This window comes from Eptesicus fuscus, chromosome 5 (genome assembly GCF_027574615.1).
Source record: "Eptesicus fuscus isolate TK198812 chromosome 5, DD_ASM_mEF_20220401, whole genome shotgun sequence".
Classification (NCBI taxonomy): domain Eukaryota; kingdom Metazoa; phylum Chordata; class Mammalia; order Chiroptera; family Vespertilionidae; genus Eptesicus; species Eptesicus fuscus.
Window position 1 is genome coordinate 14703519 of NC_072477.1, and position 26929 is coordinate 14730447.

Here is a 26929-nt window from a genome sequence, read left to right on the forward strand (position 1 = left end):
CTAAATTCTTTCCCATTTTCTGTTTTTAACCATCTTTCTTGTTTTCTGAACAAACCAAATATTTGACTGATGCCATCATGACATGTGTAAACATAAAACTCTTCATTAGAAGCATCTGTGTGTAAACATGTTTAAAAAAATGATCATTTCTCCTTCTTTCTTAAAAAGATAAATGTAGCTGTCCACACCTCCATGAAGTTGCAGAAACAGAGACAGCTGTTTAGGATCTTTAGGAGTCCACACAGAGGCTAGGATAACAGAAGTAGACTTTTCAGTAAATGATCATGTGGATGTACACACGTCATGAAATTACTTTTAACCATGCCATGTCCTATGGGAAGATGAATTAACTGCATGTGTGTAACTGAGTACACATGCCTAATACAGAACATTACACAGGGGTAGAATAAAATAGATGTGCATTTTATTATTGGCTGTTGTTATGAAATTATTGTGCTCTCACCCCCACCCCCCAAATGGGTATGTTGAAGCCCTAATCCTTTGTGTGGCTATATTTGGAGATAAGGCCTCTAAAGAAGTAATGAGAGATTAACCAAAGAACTTGTATGCATATATGCATAACTCATGGACACAGACAATAGGATGGTGAAGGCCTGGGATGGTGAGTGGGGATGGGCTAGAAGTTTTCAATGGGGGTAAAGGGGACATATGTAATACATTCAACAGTAAAGGTTTAATTAAAAAGAAAAAAAAATAGGTTCCAGTATGTACTCCTCACTTTAACTTTTCTTCATAAATATTAAACTTGTTAAAATGTGGCTTATTAAAAAGACCTTGCACACAAAAAAAGAAGTAATTAATATTAAATGAGGTCATAAGAAGGGACCCAATAGGGTTAGTATTCTTCCAAGAAGACACACCAGAGAGCTTGCTTGTCCCTGCTCTCTCCATGAGTGCACAAAGAGGTCCCCTGAGTACAGAGCAAGAAGGTGACCATCTGAAAACTAATGAGAGAAAACTCACCAGATACCAACCCTACTGGTATCTTGACATTAGACTCTCAGTCTCCATAAATGTGAGAAAAATTTCTGCTCTATAAGCCACCTAATCTATGATAATAAAAGCGTAATATGCAAATTGACTGAATGGCCAAACAGCGGAATGACCCTCCAGATGACCTTCCAGATGAAGCCAGGGCTGCAAGGGCCTACTCTTGCATGAATTTCGTGCATCGGGCCTCTAGTCTATGATATTTGTTATGGCAGCTCAAGCAGAATTATATAGTTGTTGAGAAACTGAGGTTTCTTTTTGTTGTTGTATTGTTCTGAGTATGTAGACCAAAGTCAATAGGCAAGGCCACTTCATTACAAGGAACCAAATCTTACAATAGGAAGTATGTCATCTCAGGCATTAAGCTTTTCAGAAAATCTCAATACTGAAATTTTATGGCATTTCACAATATTATACCTGGGAGGACATAGAAACCCTGAAGTTTTGACAATACTGAATTTTGGAAAATGGGGAAGGTAGTGACTTCCTACAAATGAGTAGTTAGCATCTACTTTCCATTTTTTGGCACTAAAGTGATAATATCCTCAGTTTAAGCTCATTTTATACCAAAATGAGTCTAAATGTCTTGATGACTCATTTCAAACATTGAATTATCATTTTGATTAATCCCACTCACACTGAAAAGTGTTTGCTTGGTCTCCCTAAGAAATGGTGGGATGCACAGTTCAGTCTCCTATGGATGTTTAATGTGAGTAGTCAACTTTATATTTGGGGGTGGTGGTGGTATGGATTATGAGGATAGAAAATAAGCTGGTGAGTTTCCTTCTTATGAAAGATGAAACACTGGAGAAATCCCAGCAAAAAGGGAAAGAAATTCTCACCAAGGATATAATAAGATAATCCGCAAGCCATGTTCTTCTGTCTCAAAAACAAAGGAAAGTAGTCTACCTCTAGCTCTGATGCCTATTGTTGAAAATGATTCAACTTCACCACATCACAGGGAAAACTATCAGAAGCATATACCTGGGAGAACTAAAGCCCCTTGGGAGAAAGTTTAAGGTCAAATTTTTAAAACATTAGACAAAGAACATGCATTGTAATGCAAGACATTGCAGACTCAGACAACCCCCTTTATATTTATCTACTTGTCATGAAAAGGATACAAAGCAGGGATTTTTTTAAAAACTTCCCTATTAAATATCCATTATCTTATATAATAAAACCCTAATATGTAAATCGACCAAACTGCAGATTGACCAGCTGAACGACCGGGCACTATGACACATGCTTACCACCAGGGGGCAGATGCTCAACTTAGGAGCTCCCACAGGGGGAGTGCCAATCAGCTAGAAGCCTAATTCATGGCTGGTGAGTCCAACGGCAGTGGTGGGAGCTTCTCCCGCCTCCGCTGCAGGCAGTCAGTAAGGAGTGAGGGGTACAGGACCATGAGGGGGATCCCAGACTGCGAGAGGGCACAGGCTGGGCTGAGGGCCCCCCCACTCCCAGTGCACGAATTTCGTGCATGGGGCCTCTAGTATTTTATAATAGATATGCACATCTCTAAAACACACAGAGGTCAGACTGTTTTAAGATGAAAAATGTAATAATATAGCAGATCAACTTCCTCCAAAAGAGAATTCTAAACATTGCTCCCAGAGCTCTTCTTGTTGTAAACATGTTAGGAGTTGGCAGAAATATTGAGGAGAGAACACTAAGAGAGGAATTATTTAATAATCATGATTCAGACCATGCGATAGTCAATTAACCTCCAGAAGGTTCAGATTCTTCATTTGAAAAATGTACCAAAGAACATGCATGTCATGGAGCAGCACTGAGGGCTGAATGAGGCAATGAATACAGAATACCTCAAATGAGGGTCTCAGAGAAGAGGAAAGAGATCACCATGACCATAAACCAGATGACCCAGGAGGTAAGCATTATAAAGTTGTAAAAACATAAATTTTAGATTTAATGAAGTGCTCTGGACTAAATTGTGCCCTCCCCTAATTCATATGTTGAAGCCAAACTCCCAATGTGATCACTGCTAAAGACAGGGTCTGTGAAGAGGTAATAAAGATTAAAGAGGGTCCTAATCTTATACAGCTCTAGTTCTCTCTCTCTCTCTCTCTCTCTCTCTCTCTCTCTCTCTCTCTCTTTCCCTTTATCTATCTCTCTCTCTGCCATATCACAACAAGAACGTGGCCATCTACAAACCAGAAAGAGAGACTCATCAGGAATCAAACTGAGCAGTATTTTCATCTAGAAATTCCCAACCCTCAAAACAGTGACAACATAATTTTCTGTTGTTTATACAACCCAGTCTACACTATTTTGTATGGCAGCCCAAACAGACTAAGACAGGACACATTATGGGCTACTTTTTTGTTTGTTTGTTTGTTTAGGTGTTGTTGTTTTTTTGTGTATTTTTTTTAGCTCATGCATATATAGAAAGAAGTTAATCTAACAATAAATCACATTCTCTAAAAATAAGTAAGAAATACTATTATTGCTTTCAGATTATTGAAACAGATTTAAGAAGCACTGGCATTGTATTATAAACTGCATTTCAATATGTCTAGCATTTCCCCCTTAGAAATCATGAAAGATTGTGAAATTTTAATGTTTGTCACACCAACATTATTAAGACATAATGCCATAGAAGTTTGTTCAGATGAAGATTATTTTACATGCAGGAAAAATGCCACCAAGGAATGTGAGAGTGATAGCAGTAACACCATATTATTTGTGTAAAGTCACAGTGAGAGCAAATGGCAATATTTGAAAGCAGCTGGCTGTCAGAACCATATTAAAGAAAACACAAACAATTAATGTATTCATAAATCTTATTTTTTTGTTAGGCTTTTGGTTTAGTCTTTAACATTGCCAGAAGGCAGGATGGTTTTATTATGTATGTCTTTTTATTCAAATTACTAGAGGCCCAATGCACGAAATTCATGCAAGAGTAGGCCTTCCTTCCCCTGGCTGCTGGCACCGGCTTCCCTCTGGCACCCGGGACCCAGGCTTCCCTCGCAGCCCCGGCTTCGTCCGTAAGGTCTGATTAGCATATTATGCTTTTATTATTATAGATGTGAACTAGATTATTATACCAAAAAGAGTACTTTTCCTACCAATGTCTATTATTCCTTGGAAACTCTGCCTTACATACATACATACATGCTCATATGTATATGTATATATACACATTTGTATGTGAGGTGTGTGTCCATGCATTTATTTGTATCTTGGCAAAACCAAAATTCCTACAATAGAAAATATTATCTCTTTTTCTTTTTCTTTTTTTTTTTTTTTTTGGTAGAGAAGCAACATTTTTTACTTATTTCATACTACAAAGAATGACACACAATTGTCTGAAGAAAAATTTCAGGGAAGAATGTTCAAGGCAAACATTAAACAGACTTATTGCAATTTTAGTTTATTTTATATGGAAATATGGATTAAGAATGAATTTTAAGCTTACCATGTCATTTCTCTTAATCTAATATAAATTAAAATGAGCTAATGACTTGTTTTCAATCCCTAGCCTTACCTAACATGCCTGGGTCTGTTATGCTAATTAGCTCAAAGGAACAATTCCAACCTCTCACTACTTCAGGGAACACAAAAATATGTCCAACTTAGATTGGCCATGCAAATTTTTGGGATTTTTCCTCCAGGAACATATTGGGTTGTTGTTGAAGTACATTTGAAGTTAATGTCTCTGTTTTTGAATGTCAATTTTGTATCTGAAATACAGTCTTTTTATGTAAAAATCACGAGTAACTGACAACCACTTTGACCATGTGTCAACAATAGAATCATTACATTTGGGGTTTAAGTGTCTGCCTTTCCAGCAATACCATGGGAGCCTCTAGTGTTTGTGGCCTGATCAGTTTTGAATTTTAAGGGTATACCAAAATACACAAAAGCACGATTCAAAAACAAATATGTTGGATTAAATTTTAAGAAATTAGCTACTTAGAGAAAAAATATTTTCTTTTTTTTCTGAGAGCCTGTATTAATAAAATGTCTGTTAAGCAATTGGCGAACAGATATTTCCATGATGACAGATAAATTCATACAATGATCATCTGAAACATCATTGAATGACATATCCTGGGAATGTTTCTCTACAGGGTATCCACGTGTCCTCTATGACAGCTTTTATAAAGGTCTGCTGATTAATTGTAGAAAAACTAGAGGCCCGATGAATGAAGATTCATGCAAAAATGGGCCTTCCTTCCCCTGGCTGCTGACACTGCCTTCGCTCCAGCCAGAGCCGCCTTTTTGCCTTTGCTCTGGCCCGGAGCCGCCTTTCCACATTCCCACGTTGCCCAGAGGCCCAGAGTGGCTGGCGGGTGAGGAATGCCTGTGTCGTCACTGTGGCGATGACGCAAGTGTCCCGCCCCCAGCAGCTCAGTGCCTGCACATGCAAATTAACCCGCCATCTTTGTTGTGTTAATTTGCATACACACTCCTGATTGGCTGGTGGGCGTCGTGAAGGTAGGGTCAGTTTGCATCTTTCTCTTTTATTAGTGTAGTTATGCCATGTCATATTCTCTAATTTCAGTATCTGAGTGAATGGGAAACCCTCTTGAATATGGCTTCAAATCTTCTTGGCCCCCAATCCTGTTCTAGCCACTGCTGCTGTGAACAGTTTCACACAGGCTTGGAGCAGCTTGGCACACGTGTTATCTGATGGAGCCTGGACAATGCACAGCGGGTCCTCTGACTTTCTGCCCAGAGCTCCTCCAATGCTGAGTGTGCGAGCCCTGCAAAGGGTTTGGCAAGCACACAGGCACAATACTTATGTGTTTGAGGGTGAACTAGCAGATAAATGATTTCCGTTTTTACTCCTATGCTGGGTGGTTCTGACACATGCCAGAAGGCTTCTTAGAACTCCCTTGGATCAAGCAAACAGTCTTCCCTTGAGGCGGCCAATTCAATAACATATTTTTGGATGAACTCTCCCTCTTATACTATCTGCTCCAAGGTTCTTTATTCTGGCTCTCTAACATCATATTTCCAAATAAACCACTCACATATTAACCTTTTTCTCAGAGTCTGCTTTGGAAAAACTGCGACTAAAATACTGAGTCTCCTTTTTATGTAAAATATTCTTGGTGCCAAGTAGTTCTGTGAGATGGTAGAGGGCTAACATATCAATAAATAAAATGATTTTAAAAACAGACTAGTTATACTAATGATAAAACTCTGAAAAGTCAATGAAAATATGACACAGAACACTTGAATTAAAATTTTCCAGGAATTTGGATAGAAAAAAATGATGGGAAAATTGCATTATCTCCTGTGCTCAGTAGTAAACACAAAACAAATTCAAGAATTCCTCTAACTACAGCAATTAGTACTATAGTCAGGTAGGTGCAGCAATGTAAACTTTGCAAAACAGGATCCACCCTTGAATTGAATTAATGCAATTAATTTCAAATGTGTTGCCTTTATAATTCAGCTTATAGTTAATGTTTGTATGTGTCTTTTTTGTAATATAAGAACTAGATGCATAAGAAATTCAAAACTAGATTCATGTCTGTATTTGTTTATGTAACAGTATATGAAAATATTTTAAGTCAATACTAGTTGATGCCCCCAAAATGTACTCATATATTACTTAACTTTCATGCACTGTTCAAAGGTGAGGACCTGAACTAACTTCCCTTGGCATTATTTATTACAATTAATTGCAATTCAGGAACCATTTTCCTGTAATCAAGGACTGTCACTTTATATTACATTATGACTTTTTTTTATTAAAAATGGAATAAATTATTTCCCACAGCTTTCTCCAAGTTTTTTTCTTTTTTCTCCTCAAAGAGTAAGATGACAATGCATGTGGAATCTAAAGTTCATGGACTTGAAAGATCTGTCTGTATTCACTCAAGATCAATGTAACCCAACAGCTGTTTCTGCTTTAAAGGTCATTGAGAATTTATAAACAGTTAGTTCTTTCCTGTTTTTCTTAAACTTAAATAGTCCTGTAGTTCTCCCCACCCCACCAAATTAATATAAGTCTTATGAGCAAATTCAAAGTTAATAAATATCTAGCGAATCCAACCCTCTCCGGAAGGTTCTTTTGTAAAAATTAGAGAAACCTGTGGTAGGCCTGTAGTCACACAACCTGGGTTCAAATCTTCACTCTGCTACTTTCTGTTTGAATGACATGTGTGGCCTGAGAGAACCTACATATCATTTTTGAGTCTCAGTTTATTAATCTAGAGAGTAAAGTAAAGCATTTTAATTTAAGTAATCTATGCAAAGATCTTTATTTTTTAAACACTGTCTGGAGTATATACAACATAGGTAATACTGAAGTAACTATATACATACACTGAGGGGCCAGATTATTATGATCTCTGAATGCATACTAATCTGGCCACTCAGTGTACTTCTCTTGAGTACCTCATTTATTTGATATCAAAGATACTATAAATCATGCACCTGATCAGTTTTCCCCTTTGCACTGGCTGATACAAAGCTCAGGGCAAATAGGTGGTTGATCTCCAGCAAAAGTCTAGAATACTTTTGGTACCACTTTGAGATACAAATACACTGAGTGGCCAGATATACGTAACTGTCATATATTTATATATCATCTATATGACATGTGTCTTTAACTGTTTCTCTAGGTATGCTCTACAAGTAGTCCATTCTCTTTCCCTAAAAAAGACATAAAAATAAAATAAGGAAGTGATTTCAAAACAAAGCTATACATTGACTTAGGTTTTGTGAAGAATAAATAATATAATGCTTGAAAATGGCTAATCATAGTGCCTAGCAAAGTGTAAGTACTCATAAGTTTTAAATTTTTGTTTCTGAAATATGAAACAATTTAGAATGTTTTTACCTAATAAATAACATTTAAAAAACTAGAGGCCCAGTGCATGAAATTTGTGCACAATGGGGTGGGGGGTGCAGTCCCTCAGCCTGGTCTGCACCCTCTCGCAATCCAGGACTCCTTGGGAGATGTCCGACTGCCAGTTTAGGCATGGATCAGACCTAAACTGGCAGTCAGACGTCCCTCTCACAATCTGGGACCGTTGGCTCCTAACTGCTGGCCTGCCTGCCTGCTTGATCACCCCTAACCACTCCGTCTGCCTGCCTGATCACCCCTAACTACTCTGCCTGCCTGCCTGATTACCACTAACTGCTTGCCTGTCTGCCTGATTGCCCCTAATCGCCTCTGCCTTGGGCCCGCCACCACAGTTTTGACCGGAAGAACGTCCAGAATGACGTCCGGAAGGTCGTTCGGCTGTTTGGTCTAATTAATATATTATGCTTTTATTATTATAAATAAGAAATTATTTTGATTCTAAATTACTAACCAAGGTAAAGGAAACATCAAATGGCATATTAGAAAAATAAATGACTTGATAAGAAATATGGCATTGTTTTCAAGCAAAAGAAATGGCCTTGATGATCTGATGAATGTCTGAAAAGATATGGGTTAATTGGCAAAATGGAAGTAAACCAGGCTTGGGAGGGATAGAAACCAGTGCCAACAGGATCTGGGTTTTTATCTAGTGAAGACTGTTAAGGAATACTGTCAGGTTAGGGCCTTCACACAGTACGATTAGTTTCACCTATGTTATTATTATTATTGTTATTTGGTTGCTCTCATTGCACTCAGTTTCAATTTCCATTTTCCAGCATTTTTGCCAGCCTTCGTCACCTAATAACTGACACGAGGAATAACAGTTACCTCTGGGTTCATCTTGATCATTGTTAAACTTTGATATTTTTTTCAGATTTTATTTCCTACTGTTAAAATCTCTTTGGTAAGAATATTTGAAAGTATAATTTTTCTTTCTGTTTTTTTTTCTTTTCATTTTTTTTTTATATCACAGAAGCTGAAAAGAGCCATGAAATTCAATTATTCTGATTGATTATGGTACATCTGTACTAGAAACTTCCCTATTTCCATTTGTATGGCATCAAAAATACTTTGTTGAAATCAGCCTCAGGAGGACCAGACATCTTGGTCCTATTGTCTGTCGTCATTGTGTGCTAAACCAACATGTGTAGGGGAAACGCTCACAGCTATGGCTGGAGATGGGTATGTGATTTTCTAGCATTGCTATCTGAAAACACTGAGGCCAGATGCATAGATCATCACAGGTAACTCCTCCACCAACTCTGTTACCTGAAGCCATATGTTTAAGTGGACAAATTAAGATGGAAGTCAAAAGGTTTTTGTGTTATTGTTTTTCCTGATACCACAAATTTAAACACTCACAGAAAATGGTGACTTTAAAATTTAGTTTCATTGGATGGCCATGACAGTATTGTGTAATAGTTTCAATGACAATAAATTTCAGGCAATTAGAAAAGCTTTCAAACAGGCTGTATTAAAATATTAGAAATATTTCTAGAATTTTAGTTTTTGAAATGCACTTTAGTCTCTTTCTGAGGGTGGGAAACTGTTTACAGTAGTCCTCCCTTATCTGCAGGGTTCCAAGACCCCCAGGGAACCATAGATATTATCGAACCTTTTATGTACTATGTTTTTTACTATCTACCTATGATAAATTTAACATATTGATTGGTACAGTAAGATATTAACAAGAATAACTAACAATGAAATAGAACAATTAAAGCAACATGCTATGATAGAACTTATGTGAATGGGAAATTAAGTAAAGTGGGGTTACTTAGACACAAGTGACAGTCAATCTGAGATGGCTACTAAGTGACTAATGGATAGGGAGTGTATACAGTGTGCAGATGCTGGAAGTGGACAAAGGGATGACTTACATACTGGGCAGGGCAGAGTGGGATGATATCATCACACTACTCCCAAGGGCACATACTTTAAAACTTAGAAATTGTTAATTTCTGGAATTTTCCATTTAATATTTTCAGGCATCAGTTGACCACTGGTAACTGAAACCACAAGAAGAGAAACTTGAATAAGCGGTAACACTGTAGTTTGAATTTTCTCAAAGCAGAGACTTCTGAGTTTATTTGGAAGATAATTCAAAGTAATCAAAGGGATTGGGAAAATGAGGCAAAGAATGGATAGAAGCCCATAAGGGAGCATTATCAAGACATGACCACTACAGACAACGGAAGCTTAATCGCACTGGAGAGTCAGAATCAACCATGCTACAGAGTTATGCCCTGTGAGGTATGGGGAGTAGCATATTATCCACCAACTTCCACCACTGATTCATAACTGTCCTGGAGGTTCTAAATTCCTAGCACTTTCCAGGCAACTCTACCCTAGGCAGAGCTAGCTCTGGTGGCCAGAAAAAGCCTTTGGGCATAAAACCTGTAGATTTTGGTAATTGGAAGTTATATCAGTATGCCAAGGGGATATAGGCAAATCACTGAAAATGTCTTCTTATAGAGAATTGTCCACATTTCTATTTTTACATGTAAAAGCTAGGGCTCAAATTTTCTATCTTTTTTAAAAATATATTTTTGTTTATTTCAGAGAGGAAGGGAGAGGAAGAGAGAGAGAAACATCAATGATGAGAGGGAATCATTGATTGGCTGCCTCCTGCTCATTGGATTGAGCCCCGAAACCCAGGCATGCACACTTGACCAGAATTGAACCTGGGACCCTTCAGTCCACAGGTTGATGCTCTATCCACCGAGCCAAACCCACTAGGGCTCTGTGGTTTTTATTTCAAGAATATAAAGATGTTTACTGGGTTCATTGGCATGGAATACTTTCTAATGCTTATTAAAATTAAACAACAAATGAAATATATTTTAGTTTGTGTACTTAATCCCCAAATATATATAAAGATAACAAAGAGTAGCAATGCCCATTCCCACTCTCCATTTCCTAGTCATATACTTTTCTAGCAATTCAGTGAGAAGTCTTATGAAAGTAAAAATTAAATAGCATTTCACAATTTTAATTTACTGTTTGGAAGTTGAAAGAATCACACTTACATCATGCTTTTGATTATACTTTTACTATCTGTAATTTCAGGTTGTTAGTTCACCTGAACTCGGATCAGATATGCAATTTAATTCCAGTTAGAGTGTATTATTATACTGCATTATAGACTATTAGCATTTATTGGGTGCTACCAATCTGAAATATAAATGTGATTATTAAAAATCTTCTTATGAAAACTAACTTGAAGAGTAAATATCAATATCTGTAATATGAATAAGTTACCTATACAGAAATTTATTCATAAAGCAATTTTGTATTAATTATCATTGATGAACCTATTTTTTCATAACATTTTTCCACAATGTACTATTTTTTTGGTTTGTCATCAAGTCCCATATTTATTTATTTTGCATATGTTTTAATAAAACTTCTTTAAATATACAGGTAAATTGGAAGAAGTGTACAGTGTGTACCCATATAGCCATGACCTACATATAATTAACATTTGACTATATTTGCTTTATCACATAAATCGATTGGTTTCCTAATAGTGTTATAGTAAATTACCACAAACTAGTGGCTTAAAACAACAAACATTTATTATTTTACAAAGCTGGGTGTGAGAAGACTATGAAATGGGTTTCACTGAGCTAAAACCAAGGTGTTGGCAAGACTGTGTTCTCCCCAACTCATTGCCTTTCTTGAGGCTCTAGTGGAGAATCTGTTCCCTTGTATTTTCCTGTTTCTATAGGCCATCTGCATTCTTTGGTTTGTGGGCTCTTCCTCCATCTTCAAATCCAATAACACAGCATCTTTTTCTGACTCTATCTCTGCTTAAATGTCACATCTCCTTTTCTCTTCTACTGCATTCTTCCGCCTTTTAAATATTCTTAGTGATAATATTTGACCCAGTATAATTTTTCTACTTTTGGACTCATAAATTAATTATATCTGCAAACACCCCATTGTCATGTAAGCTAAAATCCACAGCCTCACATTATTCTGCCTACCGTACCACCCATCCTCTGTCCATCCCTCCTTCTCTGACCAACCCATTTTGGGGGTGCATTTTAAAATAAATTGCAGAAAGCTTATTCCTTAGGGTCACACTTTATTTTCTTAGTTCTCAGTGTTCTGTAAACAAAAGTTATCTGTATTTTAAATTTTATTTAAAGACTAGTATATTATACATGTCTTCTCTCTCTCTTTTTCCCCCAGGAATTTTGTTTGTGCAAATGCTTGGAAAGTGTTGCTAGTCTATGCATGCATTTTTACTAATCTGCTTAGTGTGTTAAAATAGCATGCCAATTTATGGATATTTGTAATGTTTGTTCTAACATTTGTTTCCTTTTTACTGCTTTATGTAAATATTTTGCTTTCAAAAAGCCCATGTCAAACCCTTCTCACAATATTGGTTGATATATAGAGAAATGATATCCATGTTCCAATAGGGTATTTCATTTCTATGTTCCAAGCTTTACAGCAGTGTAGTTCATTGGCTATATATATATATCCAAACGGCTCTAAATAATCTCCTAATAAAGCAAACATTTTCTCCTTCAAGGTGAGTATGTTGTTATAGAAATATAAAATGGTGAATAATCCAGCTATTTACATTTGCTTCTACAATATATCAACTTTGAATTTACAAATTAATATGATAACACCTAATGAACTAGAATTTTCCATGTTTCCACTCAAAAAGTAAAAAATTCACAATGGTAATAATATCAATTGACATATATTGAGTATTAAATATGTTCCAGACACTGCAAAATATTTAATATTAGCACCCCTATTGTACAGATGAGAGAAATATGCATAGACCAGTTGGGTAAATTACCCATAGTCATATGAATAATGTGTAGTGAAACTAAAATTGAAGCAATCCTTCCGAACTTTGTGCCTGGGGCTCAGATGGAGACAGTAATAAAAAAAATCATCTTATTCCATCTGGAGGTAATAAAAAGAGGCTTTCCAATGGAGATAACTTTTTTAAATCTCCAATTACATAATACTAATACATAGTGTTATCAGCTGTACTCACTATGTTTTACATTGCTGGATCATATGGTAGTTCTATTTTAATTTTCTAATTTATCTCCATACTACTTTCCATAGTGGTTGCACCAATAGAGTTAACTTCTAAAGAACATGTTCAAGTCAGTCAATAGTAGAAATCAGAGTCTTTCGGACAAGAAAACAGAATGGAGGAATACATAGAACAGTGTTTCAAAAAGGATAATTATTTCACCACCATTCTTACCCAAGGGGCATTTGGTAATGTCTGGAAACATTTTTGCTTGTGACAAATATGCAGGCCACTATAGCATCTATTGGTTAGGGATTAAGGATGCTGCTATGCATCCTACAATGTACAGAACAACCCCCAGAACAAAAAAACATCTGGTCCAAAATGCCAGTAGTGCTGAAGTTGGTTAACTAACTGAGAGTGTGTATGAATGCCTGAAGAATGGCATATGCAGGAGTCAAGTAGTTTTAATGGCTAGACAGAAGAATGAGTAGAAAAGTGGGAGTGATGAGCATAATAAGATAGCCATGTGCTACTCATGAATAGCTTTGTAAGTTATCCAAAGGAGTCTGGACTTCATCCTCCAAGTAATGCAGAGCCAAAGAATTTTTTAATAGTGGGATGACTTGACAAACCTATATATCTTGGGAGGAGAGGTTGGTTTATGAGAAAGAGAAAAATAAGATGTGCATATTAAAGCAGTTTATAAAATTCTACACAAATTTTAGGCATTATTATTTTATACAGTCAAGTCCTCATCATTAACATAAATTGATATTTAGTGATATTTATTAGAGCAATAAAAAATATCACACCACAGGCAAGATTATCTACTAGGGATCACTCTCATGATCTAATGCATCATTACTGCACCCTCAGACATGTATTCTTTGATTTCTATAAAAATGTCACTTCTTATTCTCCTCACACCTGTTTATATTTCTAACTCTCAGATGATGCATTCATATTGTGAATCTGCCCATCTATTAAGCCATCTCTGCTCCAGCATACACTGTGCCCCAGTGGTTTATATTGCTTTGGCATCAACATTGGAACCCAGTACATTGCTCATTCAGATACAGAAAATTGCAAAATAAAAACTAAAATATATAGAAATCAATGCTTCTATTAATTTCTCCACATTTCCATTATCTTTTCTCTTTCTACTCTTTCTTTTTATCTCCCTGTTCTTCCTTTTCTTCTCTCTGTCTTATGTACAGGTTCTGGCTAATGGCAATAGGAAAAAAAATAACAGCAGGAAAGAAACTCTTACCAAAGTCGAATTGAGGCATCTGATTTGGTTACTTGTGAGGTATAATCATAAATGACTTTAAAGATGGCCTCTGGCAGGGAACTTCTAAGAGAGCTCCCAATAATCTTGCTCCCTGGTATTTACAGCCTGGAGTAATTCTCTCCCCAAGAATAGTCATCAGAGAAATAAATCCTTAATCTGACAACACTTGAGGAGCTGCAGAACCTCCAGTAGCCCTCTAACTTACTTGAAAGTGGATCCTTCCATAATGAGCTTTCAGAAGAGACTCTAGCAGAGACCTTGGTTATAGGCTTCTGAGAGATTAAGGTAGGGGACCATCTAAGCCATGTCCAACTTCCAGACCACAGAAACCACGAGGTAATAAACCTGTGTTGTGTTCAGCTACTCAATGTTGTGGTGATCTGTTCCACAGTGATAGATAAGGAATGTATGGCCCCTAATCTAGTTTCTTCATGAAATTAAATGTCTTCCTCAGCACCTCTTAGGCACTGAGGATGCAAATCTGAAAAAATGTGTAGATTTCAAATTGTAAAATCCAAAGAAAGGTTTGTCTTATTGTGAGATAAGTGAATTTAATGAAGATAGTTTACACATATATTTAGTTATTTGTGACATTTTAAAAACATAAATGAGAAAAACATAATTTTTCTTCTCTGCTATGGACAGTCACCTTAAGACTTTAACCATGGTGTGGAATGACAAAATTAAAACATTTTGGACCTAACAGCTGACATAGTCTGTACTAGTTGAGGTAATCGTAACAACTGATATAGTTAAATTCAAAATAGCAGCCAAACACAGTAGCCATTTATCTCATTCTCATAAAGTTCAAAACCAAGGTTTCTGATCTACATGAATCTCTCTTATCAGTTATAAATTTGAAATCCTGCTTTTTCAATTTTGAGGCTCTATCATTTTCAATTTATTCCCAAAGATTCCACAGAAGAAAAAAAGGATTCAATATTGTTCATGGGAAGATTTTATTAGCAGTGTCAGGAATTGGCTTGAATAATTTCTGCCAGTATTTCTATTGACCACTATATCTGTGGTCATGCCTAACTCAGGGAGTTGGGGAATTCAGTCCAACAATGCCCTGCAGGAGGTATAAATTGATTTAGTGACCAGCAAATAAGGCTCTACCACAATTTCTGACTCTGCCACTTTGCAAATGAGAAAATAGAGACTTAAGGAGAGTACAATACACTTGACAATGTTCACACCATGAAAGTAATTATAGAAGGTCTAGAATTGGTTCCTCTAACCTCTTGTTTGCTACATTTTCTGTCAGTAATTATATTTGAAAAACACGGTGAATAAATAAGTAATTATTTTATAGAGTTCTGAAGACTAAAGTTATTAAAAATTTTGGTAGAATATTATTAAAGGTCATTTGCAAAGATTAGAATATGTAATTAATCAACATGTAATTACTTAGTGTGCCAATTTAAAAGAAGTAGACCATGGGTCTTGGTTTATATTGAAAGGGCAAATGAAATATAGCCTCTCTAATCTTACATTAATGAAAATTAATTAATAAAAGCATAGTTCAATTGCAAGAAAACATTTGAGGCATATGTAGGAGTCCTAGGTGCATCACTTTAATTAGAAATATATTTTATTTTAACTAAATTTAAATTTCATGCAATTAGACCAACAGCACTATAAAGAAAGAAAAAATTGACATTTTGTCCCAAATGATTTGTGTAGATTCTAGCATTCATTAACCTTTACCTAGATTAGCCATTTCAGAAAGGTCTATGTGACCAGGAGGTTAGAAAGTTTAGTTAGCCTGAACTTGGCAAAGAAGTCACATTGCTCCCGAGTCCTCGACACTAAATTTTACTTTCAAATTAGACTGTCCAATTCGCAAAGCCTTAAACTAGTTCACAAAACCATTTTTTCTCTTTCCACTTAACTCAACACTAAAATATATAAATCGTGCTTTTTCATAACTATGTAATCCTAATATATAAAAAGCCAGGGGCCGTCATGAACAAAAAAACTGGACAGATGACTGAACACAGGCTGCGTGGGGCAACCAGGCTGGCAGGGGGGTTAGTGTGGGATGACCAAACGACTGAACAGCAGGCTGCGTGGGGTGACCAGACCAGCAGGCGAGCAGTTGGGGGCGACCAGGCCAGTGAGGGGGACAGTTAGGGGTGACCAGGCCAGCAGGGGGGGCAATTTAGGGTGACCAGGCTGGCAGGGGGGCAGTTGGGGGCAACCAGGCTGGCATAGGGGGAAGTAAGAGGTGACCAGGCCAGTGTGTGTGGGGGACAGTTCGGGGCAACCAGGCTGGCAGGAGGGGCAGTTGGGGGTGACCAGGCCAGCAGGGGGGCAGTTAGGGGTGATCAGGCCAACAGAAAGGGGTGGTTAGGGGTGATCAGGCTGACAGGGGTCAATTAGGGGCAATCAGGCAGGCAGGCAGGTGAGCAGTTAGGAGCCAACAGTCCCGGATTGTGAGAGGGATGTCTGACTGCCGGTTTAGGCCTGATCCCCAGGATCTGGCCTAAACCGGCAGTCAGACATTCCTTGAGGGGTCCCGGATTGGAGAGGGTGCAGGCTGGGCCAAGGGGATGAACCCCCAGGCATGAATATCATGCACCAGGCCTCTAGTTAAAATATAATTATGTTGCTTACTGTTTTTCTTTAACAGGAATGGGGTTTCCTACAGCTTTTAAGTAGAAGGACTCACCAGGATTAATTTTCAATTAGAATACATCTGGAAATTTCTTGCATGTGATTTTTTACACAAATTCTTTTCACCATAGAAATGAGAATACACTGGACTTACCATCCATTATTTCATAGGACACAAGTAGAGCAACACATTGTGATCAATTGAAGATGCTGCATATAATTTATTTAATAAATAAATTAATTAAATAATATAAAAAAATAAAAGTATATTGAGAGCAAAATATCTCAGAAGTACAAAAGGAGAAAATAAAAACATGAGACTGTAAAAAGGTAGCAGTTAAAGGAAATAATAATAACTTAATGGGGAAGGGTGGAGAAAAAATCCTAAAGCCTCTATTATTGCACAAATAGTCAAGCCACGGGGAATAAATGTGGGATCAGCTGATGGTAATATTTCAGCTTTATTGAGTAAACATTTCTAAACCTCCATTATGTATATGGTTTAGCAGTCTCATTGAGTCCTGGTCAGTATTTCAAAGGAGAAGAAAATATACTGAAAATAGAGACTAGAAAAAAGTTTCAAAAGCTGTAAAATCTCTGTGGTGTGAATAATCCAGCAATTGAAGCTGGATATATAAGGAGTATGTCATATTTACCTCAGGATCACCACCAAATCTGGCCAATCTCCACTAAACACTATGAATTGGTGAGTTCCCAGCTAATTTAAATACATGAATCTCAAACTATATTAATGTTAAAATGGAAGACACGCTTTTCTGCTTGCTGTTCTGAAGGTACGTACCTCTGACTACAGCTCCAATAGTGTGGTCCCTTTGGCATGGATAACAATATTTTCCCTTTCCATCTTCAAGTTTAGGGACAGTAACAGCTTTCTGCCCTTGCTAGACACTGAGTGCACCAACATTCCTCAACCTAGCTTACACCTTTGCAAATAGCTCCTTGGTCAAATTCTCTTTATGAGCATGTTTAAGTTCACCTGCTTTTTCATGGCCAGAACCTGTATGATAAGCTTGCCTGAGTGACCTTTTATAAGATTTTTACCTATCGGCCACTCCCCCAAGGTCTTCAATTCCCTTTACCCTGCTCTGCAATTTTCCCATAACACTTATCATCTTTCCTATTTTTAAACTAGTGGCCCGGTGCACGAAATTCATGCACGGAGGGGGGGGGGGGTTCCCCTCAGCCCAGCCTGCACTGTATCCAATCTGGGACACCTCGGGGGATGTCCTACTGCTGGTTTAGGCCCGATCCCAGAGATCGGACCTAAACCGGCAGTAGGACATCCCTCTTACAATCCTGAACTGCTGGCTCCTAATCACTCACCTGCATGCCTGCCTGGTAATCCCTAACTGCCCCTCTCCCGCAGGCCTGATAGCCCCTCACTGCCTCTGTGTGCCAGCCTGATCACCCCTAACTGCCCCCCCCCCTGCCGGCCTGGTCACCTCTTACTGCCCCCCCCCCCCCAGCCAGCCTGGTCAACCCCAGCTGCCCCCCTCTACCGGCCTGGTCACACCTACCTTCCCCCCTCTGCTGGCCTGGTCACCCCCAACTGCCCCCCCTCCGCCAGCCTGGTCACCCCTAACTGACCCCCTGCTGACTTGGTGGCCCCTTACTGCCCCCCAGCCGACCTGGTTGCTCTTAACTGCCCCCCCCCGGCCTGGTCACCCCCAACTGCCCCCCTTGCTGGTCTGGTCACTCCCAACTGTCTCTCCCCCGCTGGCCTGGTCACTCCTCACTAACCCCCCTGCTGGCTTGGTTGCTTCATGCTTATTCAGTCATTTGGTCATCCATCACTAACCCCCCTGCCGGCCTGGTTGCCCCATATAGCCTGCTTGTTCAGTCATTTGGTCATCCCTCACTAGCCCCGGCCTGGTCGTAAGCAGCCATCTTGTGAGGGTGTGATGGTCAATTTGCATATCGACTCTTTATTAAATAGGATAATTTATAATGATGGTCCTTTACAATTGGCCTTCCTTTGGTAGAGACAAACTATCAAAGCAGAAATCTTCATACAGTTTGTTCACTGAGGCATTATACACAAGTACTGTGAAAGGTATTTGGTGCATCACAGATACTAAACAACTATTGAATAATGAATAAATGCATTCATCTATTAGCCATATATGGTAAATTTCCCAGGAAATATTTCTGGGTCTTAATGAATATTGGTAAACCTTTCTATCAATTAACTACAATTATGCCTTTCTCTTTAGCCTTAACAAACTTTAGAAAAGAATATAAGGCTCAAAATGGCCCATCAACCAATACTTGTAGAATTCAGTGAAATTAAGTGAATATATTTTAAGGCAGTTTAGTTAGTTCTGTTTGCATGTGTTGATCATTGGCCGTTTTTTACTATAGCAAAGAGCCAACATTTCAGAGGCTTAAAGTGAAAAGGGGTTGAAAGTTCTCAGTCTCACTACATGTGAGGGACTCTGACTCATGTCTTCCTTACAGATTAACTAATGAAGCTTCTCTATGTCATTGGTTGCTATGGAAAAGGCACATGGAGATTCACACACTTGCTCAGTCATTTCTGTTCTGAGTGATACACATTAATTCTGTTCTTATATCACTGACTAAAGCAAAGCACATGACTATTTGAAGAGAGTAGAAACATCCAAGAAGGAGGAAAAACAGAAATATTAATAATGTGCATGAAACACTACCCATTGGATCTGATGGCTTCCGCTAATAGACCTATGGCAGATGTTATCAAAAGAAGTATTTTCAATACTTTTTAAAATGTACTTTTTGTATATATCTATATATATGTACAAATATGTATCAATCATCAACTATAATCACCAACTATACAAATCACAATCCATTATATATAATATATGCAGGATAACAAGGTAGAGGAATTCAATAAAATGCAAATTTTAATTTGTCCACAGGTCCTTGCAGTTTATTTTAAGGAAGATGTTTAAAAAAAAAAAACACAACAAAATAAAAACAAACAAACAAATAAAAAACCCCAATAACATTAAAATTATTTCTTTTTGAGAGGGTAAAACATTTTTATATTCCTTGCTTTTGATTCTCAAAATCAGAATATTTCTTGGAAAAATTTAAAATAAACTTGTTTTTAAATAGAATTGAATAAAACTTAGAAAAGAAAACCCCAAGCCCAAATATACTGATATAATGTTTATAAATGGTGTCACTCAGCTATTATAGGAATACCTAGACCCTCCTTGAGCTGTGCAAAATAAAACTAAATTGTTACAGATTGTTTTGTTTTGATTTTTGAGAAGAACATGCGGACAACAAGGATAAAAGCACAGAGCCATCTTATATGATTTATGATGTTTTCTGCTCACCCAAGGCTCATTCTGTTCTCTCGTTACTCTTTAGTAATATAACTTGGCCATTTCCCAAGTATTTTAAGATACTATTCACTTTATGCCTGTCTCAATAAATTTACAAAAAATTTCATGTTTCTGTCTAAAGAATCTGTTCAAATCACAGATTTATTGCTCCCTATATGGCTAAATTCCAAGCAGAACTCTATCAGTAATGAGAATGACAGTAAGTATCCCGTGGGATCAGAAACATGAAATCGGAAATAAAACAATTCCTCTTTTCTACCTTTGAGGTTTTCTTAAAACACCTTTATGGATATAATTAAGGTAATCAAATTCATATTTAAACAGTAAAATGCTGCTGGTAAACTTTAAAAAGTTGAAAAGTCTACCCTCCCCACTTTTAATGGTTTTAGCTTATCTAATCAAACGAGAAAATCAGATTTTCCCACACTACACCAATTCAATATGAAAAACAAACATGAGCCAAGATCAGGAGATGTGCATTGCCTGGCCAACTGCCTGAAAAGTTATGGAATAACATGCTTTTATTTTTCAGAAATGTTAAAGTTTATGCTAATAAAACTATATTGATTTGGTTAAATCAAAATTAATTCTTTTAATGTGTAGTTTCTATTAATTGTTTAACATATAATGTACACATTATCTATGCTAAGTTTGTTTTATTTCCTCATGCTGAATAAATGAACTAGCCCTTGGAAAAACGGTTTTGGATTTACCTTCTATTTGTTGACACAAATGTTTCAATATATTTACCTGTTTTTGTTGCTGCTGAATCATATTGCAAAAAATAGCCATTGGCAGGAATAGGAACTAATCATTTTTTACTTTGCCTTCAATTGAGAATACATACCATTGTATTAAATTATGTATGTTTTCTATAAAATTGTGAAATGCAAGTCTTTCAATTCTTCTGATAGCAAATTCAAGATCATAAACAAATGATAAAGAGCCACTATCTTTGTGACTAATACATTGGAGACCTAACTCCAGAGGTGGCTATACTGAAAATATAGTCATGTAAACTAATACTGTAGGGTACTAGAATTAGCATAAGAATATTAGAAATGATTTTATATTGTTGCAGAACATTGTTCATGTTGTGTTCACTAGTCAGAACAGTTGACATGCTTCTCTGACCTATGACCTTGCTTGAAAGGATGTAAGATTCTGGTGAGCAGAGCAGCATGAGCAAAGCAGTGCAGGGGAGTTCTCCTCCCAGGGTTCCATTTCCTCCCGAATCCTGGCTTTAAATGAAGGTTTCCATTGCCTGATGTATTGAAAATTTTAGCCTCATTCTGCCACTAGAAGACTAAAGTATCCACCGCACTGATCAAAAAACAAAAACAAAAACAAACAAACAAACAGAAAACCTTGTCAAGTATTTAGGACATAGAGCTGGGCTAACTCCCAGTCCATAGGAATGGACTGCAAGTGTAAAGTTAGTCTTTGCTCATGTTGTTTGACTGTCTTAATGATCAGCTGGACCATTTCCACATGTCCTCACCTTTTGAAGACTTTCCTGATTCCTGAGCTTAGTCACAGACGCCTTGCTCTTTTGATCCCGTTGTCTTTGTTAGTAATTCTAGCAGAGATAGAACTTAACCTTATTTTACTTAAGTCTCAATTTCAGTTACTATGCTTGCTTCACCACATTTCATTCATTTTTGCCATTAGATTTGTTTGTTGCCTAAAAAATGAGTATATTGGCTAATATTAATTTTTTATGTGACCTGGAGTTTTGCTTCAAAATAGTAAGTAACTATTCACACATCATAATCTACTATATGAAGATAAGTAATACATAGCAAAATTCGTATACTTTGAAAGTCTTTTTTTTTCCCCTGTAGCCTTATTTCTTGTGCCTCATGCTGTCTTACTGGTTCTGTCTGCTAGAGCCTGCTAAACAAATCTTCCATCATATCAAGATATAAAAGAATCCCAGAAACTTAAATGATATTCTTCTCTCCAGGTAGTTAAGAAAAATCAGAGCTTTAAAAAGTGGATTAACTTATTAAAGTAAGATCTTCAGACTTGACCTGAGGGGCATAATTTTGAAGAATACTGGAATCTTCTTGTCTTGAAATTCTAACTTCTCAGTATTTGCCTATATACCTCCTAATTCACGAGGGCAGACTCTTGAAGAGTATGGTCCTAGTACAGACTTAGCACAATAAATAACCGCCATTTGCATTGTAAACAATATATTTTTGAAATTATAGAAATAATGCAAAATCTTCAATTGGATACATGAACCATGGTTCTGGGATTTTATATTTTACATTACATCTGAGATTTCCTTCCTGTTCAGGTCAGACTTTAAGGTGACCTCATGACTCCACATCCTGTTGTCTTTGTCTAATCCCCTCATCTTGAGTGTGGGAGGGATTTGCAACTTATTTCCAGCCAATAGACAATGTCAAAGGCACCCATTATACTAGTCACTGTCTTGCTCGCTGCCTTTCTTTAGTGTCTCTCTTTCCTTTCCTCGTAGGCTTTGAAGAAACAAACTGCCACAAGGAAATGAATTCTGCAAACAACCTGTAGGAAATTAGTAGTAAACCCTCATTTAAATCTAACCTCTGATGAGAACCCAGCTCTTGCTGCCTTGTGACACCTAAATCAGTGTTTCTGACCAATCCCAGTGTGGGGTTGTATGTGTGAGTGTGTATGGGGGTGAGGGGTGGGGCTTCCCACATGACACTAAGCAATTCTCAGAATACCAGGTCAGATTCTGAGAATTCAACTCAGGTTTGACACCTACCTGGAGATAGATCAGCTCAGTCTTACAAGACTGCAGCCCCCTTTGCCCCCAGATGCCAGCTTGTTCTCTGTACTTCGGACAAACCAGCTATAAATCAGAGGTTCCCATGACGCTTGCTTGGGGTCAATTAATTTACTAGAGAGGTTCACAGAGCTCAGAGAAACATTTTATTTAGTAGGTCACTGGTTTATTATAAGGCTGTAGCTCAGAAACAGCCAGGTGAAGAAATGCACAGGGCAAGACTTGGGGAAAGGGTGTGAACTTCCATGCCCTTTCTGGCTGCACCATTTGCATCAAATCTCTACTTGTTCACCAACCAGAATCTCTCCAAACCCCATCCTCTTGGGTTTGTGTGGAGGCTTCATCACCTAGATAGGATTGATTAAGTCATTGATCATGGAGAAGGACTTCAATCTCCAGCCCCTCTTCCCTCCTAGGGGTCAGGAGTGAGACTGAAAGTTCCAACCCTCCAATGGTTTGGTTGGCTTCACTGTCAAAGGGCCCATATCTTTAGGTGCTTTCCAAAAGTCACTTCATTAACATAACAAAAGACACCTGTATCATTCTCAACACTTGGGACATTCCAAAGGTTCTGGGACATGTAAATCAGGAACTATGGACAAAGACCAAATACATACATACACACAATTTCAATAGATGGAGTTACACATATGTTGATATATATGCAGTTTGCTATGTATGCTATTGTTTTGTATTGACAGCAAGCTTCAAAACTTCATATGTCAAATTTTTTGAAGGTGTTAGCATCATAGGTATTTTTATGCTTAAAAATGTCGAATTTCATGCCAAAAAAGAGCATTTGCGGGAAGTTATAATTCATTACTTTATTTTGAATAAAAGTGCTGCTGAAAGTTATCGTTTACTTCGGGAAGCTTATGGTGAACATGCTCCATCTCAAGATACTTGTGAATACTGGTTTAAACACTTTAAAAGTGATGATTTCAATGTGAAAAACAAAGAACATCCAGAAAAAAAGTTTGAAGACCAACAACTACAAGTATTATTGGATGAAGATGCGGGTCAAACTCAAAAACAACTTGCAGAAAGATTAATTGTTGCTCAGCACACAATTTCCAATCGTTTACAAGCAATGAGAAAGATTTTAAAGGAAGGAAAATGGGTGCCACAACAACTGAACAAAAGACAAATGGAAAACCAAAAAGTCATCAGTAAAATGTGACTTCAATGGCACAAAATAAAGTCTTTTTTTGCATCAAATTGTGACTGGCAATGAAAAGTGGATTTGTTTTGAGAATATCAAATGCACAGAATCATGGGTAAATTCAGGTCAACCATCAACATCGACTGCAAGGCCAACTGCTTCGGAAAGAAGACAATGGTCTGCTTTTGGTGGGATCAGGAAGGTGTGGTGTACTATGAGCTTCTAAAACCAGGTGAAACCATTAATACTGACCACTACCAACAACAAATAATCAATTTGAATCACACTTTCATCATGAAAGGACCAGAATGTGCCAGAAGATATGGCAAAGTAATTTTGCTTCATATAATGCACCATCACACACTTCAAAACCAGTTAAAGACACGTTAACAGATCTTGCCTGGGAAGTATTAACCACCTGCTGTATTCACCAGACCTTGCTCCTTCAAACTACCACTTGTTCTGATTGATAGCACATACACTTTCTGAGCAGCACTTCAAAACACACAAAGAAGTGGAAAATTGGATCTCTGAATGGTTTGCCTCAAAACAAGAAAAGTTCTATTGGGACGGTATCCACAAATTACCTGAAAGGTGGGGGAAATGTGTAGCTAGTGATGGACATTGCTTTGAATAAGCACTTTTGATATTTCTCATGAAATTATCGTGTTTTCTTTGATTAAAATCTGCATTATTAACTGGTACACCTATTATATATATATATATATATATATATATATATATTCTATATAATAAAGAAGTAATATGCAAATTGCCATCACACAAGATGGCCACCCCCATGTGGTCAAAAATGGCCTGCCACAAGATGGCCTGCAGGAGAGGGTAGTTGTGGGTGATTAGGCCAGCAGAGGAGGGCAGTTGGGAGGGACCAGGCCTGCAGGAGAAGGCAGTTAGGGGAGACCAGGTTGGCAGGGGAGGGAAGTTAGGGGCAACCGGGCCGGCAGGGGAGGGTAGTTGGGGGCAATTGGGCCAGCAGGGGAGCATTTAGGCATTGATCAGGCTGGCAGGGGAGTGGTTAGGGGGTTATCAGGCTGGCAGGCAGAAGTGGTTAGGAGTAATCAGGCAGGCAGGCAGGCGAGTGGTTGGGAGCCAGCAGTCCCGGATTGTGAGAGAAATGTCTGACTGCCGGTTTAGGCCCAATCCTACTAGAATTGGGCCTAAACGGGCTGTTGGACATCCTCCAAGGGGTCCAAGATTGGAGAGGGTCCAGGCTGGGCTGAGGGACACCCTCCCCCCCCCAGTGCACGAATTTCGTGCACCTGGACTCTAGTGTGTGTGTGTGTGTGTGTGTGTGTGTGTGTGTGTGTGTTTCTTTTTCTTTTTTTTGTATAAATCACAATATGGCACACCCTAAGAAGCGAATGCATTTAGCTTGTGCATGGACTCCAGGCCCTCAGAAACTGTGTGATGATACATGCGTATGATTTTAAAGTTCTAAGTTTATGACAATTTGTTACACAGCATGGACAACCATTAAACGTCTTATTCCCTGATTCCAGAACACGGCCAATACATAAAACATTCTACCATTTGCTTGTAACTGGCAAACAGTGAATAGTTAATGTTGCTTTTATATGAGATACTCAGACTAGCTGGTTTTATGAAGTATTGGTAACTACCAGGGGAAGACACTTTACTACTGTACACACAAACCATATGTGAGAGGTAACAAAAATGTTCCTTTCCTTATTGAAGTTTACTACATCCATATCTGCCTAATAGCCAGGGACGGTAAATGGACCCATTTTGTAATATTACCTCAGGAAAAATCCCTAAAAGTACCACATAAGTTATACAAAAACTCGCTTTATATGGGGCTGAACCACTCCCATTTATGTCTATGTATTTGTCATGCTTTAAATCAACACTTGAACAACCACACTTGTTGCAAAAGACTATGTCTAAGAAGCACAAGGAGGGTTTGCAAAAAATGCTGAAGGGGCACATAATGACATGCACAATTTTTCTCCATACATTTATTTTGAACTTTTTAAAAATGTTTTTTTCAAGGCTGTTTTCTCCCTCTTCCTCACACTTGGATAGATTAGTAGTTGAACAGCAGCTAAAGTCAGTTGTGATACTGTGTCCTCACCCTGAATTTCTTGTTTTCCATGTCTCCCTACAGGGCTCTGCACTCTAACTGAAATCTAGGTCTTTCTTCTTAGGATCCTCTGCCTCCACGCTGTGCTCCCTCCCTAGTGATTATTCATATTCCACTAAAGGGTTTTCCAGGGATGAGAAAATACTGGCAGTCCTATATTGAGAGTCACTAATATTTTGTTTTCTCCCTGGCAATTTCAGATCAGTTACATTGGGGACACACTTTATAACTCAACATCTTAACCAGATGTAATCTAATCATGTGGTTAGAACTTTTTATCCTGCATTGTTTAAAGCTCAGTATTGAAATGGAAAACTTTTAAACATGCTTATGTAGTAGGCTGAATAATGCCCCCTTCTCACGCCCTTCTTACCCCTGCCTCCCTGCCAAAGAAGTACAATTTCTAAACCCTGCAAGCTGTGAATATGCTACCTTCCATGGTAAAAGGGACTCAGCAGATGTGGTTAAATGAAATATCTGGAGATGTGGAGATGATCCCGAATCATCTGAGGGACCCAATGTCCTTATCACAAGGGTGCTTATAACAAGGAATCAGATAAGAGAAAATGGAAGCCGAGGTCAGAGAGAAGGTGCTGTGTTGTTGGTTTGAATAAAAATAAGTGGGAAAGGCATAGGCCAAGCAACGTAGACATCTTCTAAGAGCTGAAAAAGAATTCTTTAGGGCCTCTAAAAAATACACAGCTTTTGAACCCATTTTTATTTTTGAC